We start from the raw sequence: 1,305 nt of genomic DNA, 5'->3' as shown, positions 1-1,305 counted from the left end.
ACGATCCTCTCATCGGGAGGGGGTCAATCTCCATCAACATCTTCACCAGCACCATCTCATCTTAAACCCTAGTTCATCTCTTGTATTCAATCTTTGTATCCAAACCTCAGATTAGTACCTGTGGGTTGCTAGTAGTGTTGATTACTCCTTGTAGTTGATGCTAGTTGGTTTACTTGGTGGAAGATCATATGTTCAGATCCATTATGCATATTAATACCCCTCTAATTATGAATATGAATATGATTTGTGAGTAGTTAGGTTTGTTCCTGAGGACATGGGAGAAGTCTTGCTATAAGTAGTCGTGTGAATTTGGTATTCGTTCGATATTTTGATGAGATGTATGTTGCCATCCTCTAGTGGTGTCATGTGAACGTCGACTACATGACACTTCACCATTGTTTGGGCCTAGAGAGAGGCATTGGAAAGTAATAAGTAGATGATGGGTTGCTAGAGTGACAGAAGCTTAAACCCTAGTTTATGCGTTGCTTCGTAAGGGGCTGATTTGGATCCATATGTTTCGTGCTATGGTTAGGTTTACCTTAATACTTCTGTTGTAGTTGCGGATGCTTGCAATAGGGGTTAATCATAAGTGAGATGCTTGTCCAAGTAATGGCAGTACCCAAGCACCGGTCCATCTACATATCAAATTATCAAAGTACCGAACGTGAATCATACGAACGTGATAAAAACTAGCTTGACGATAATTCCCATGTGTCCTCGAAAGCGCTTTTCTTTATATAAGAGTTTGTCCAGACTTGTCCTTTGCTACAAAAAGGCTTGAGCCATATTGCTGCACCTTATTTACTTTTATTACTTGTTACCCGTTACAAATTACCTTATCACAAAATTACCTGTTACCGATAATTTCAGTGCTTGCAGAGAATACCTTGCTGAAAACCGTTTATCATTTCCTTCTGCTCTTCGTTGAGTTCGACATTCTTACTTATCGAAAAGGCTACAATAGATCCCCTACACTTATGGGTTATCACGCTGTGACATCATCAGTGTGGGAGACAGAGAGGATGAGAGGGGGTGAGAAATGGAATGAGAGAAGACTGTGAGTGAATACGCGAGACGGAGTGAAATGGGGGGCGAAGGTGGCGTTCGTGGGTTGTTCGGGCGATGTGGCAACCTCCCGCACAACGAGGGTGCCAATCGCGCTAATCCAGCCGCGGTTGCAGGCGTTCGGGCAAGTTCTCTAACGCCCGCACACCCCCATGGGATGATGTGGCACACGAACCCCCCTCTCTCTGCTGTGAGATTCGTGCAACAGCATCCAACCGCAGCGGATGCGTTTGGACCAAG

Source organism: Triticum urartu, chromosome 4A (genome assembly GCF_056163025.1).
Source record: "Triticum urartu cultivar PI428250 chromosome 4A, HENAU_Tu73, whole genome shotgun sequence".
Taxonomy (NCBI): Eukaryota; Viridiplantae; Streptophyta; class Magnoliopsida; order Poales; family Poaceae; genus Triticum; species Triticum urartu.
This window is presented reverse-complemented; position numbering follows the sequence as displayed.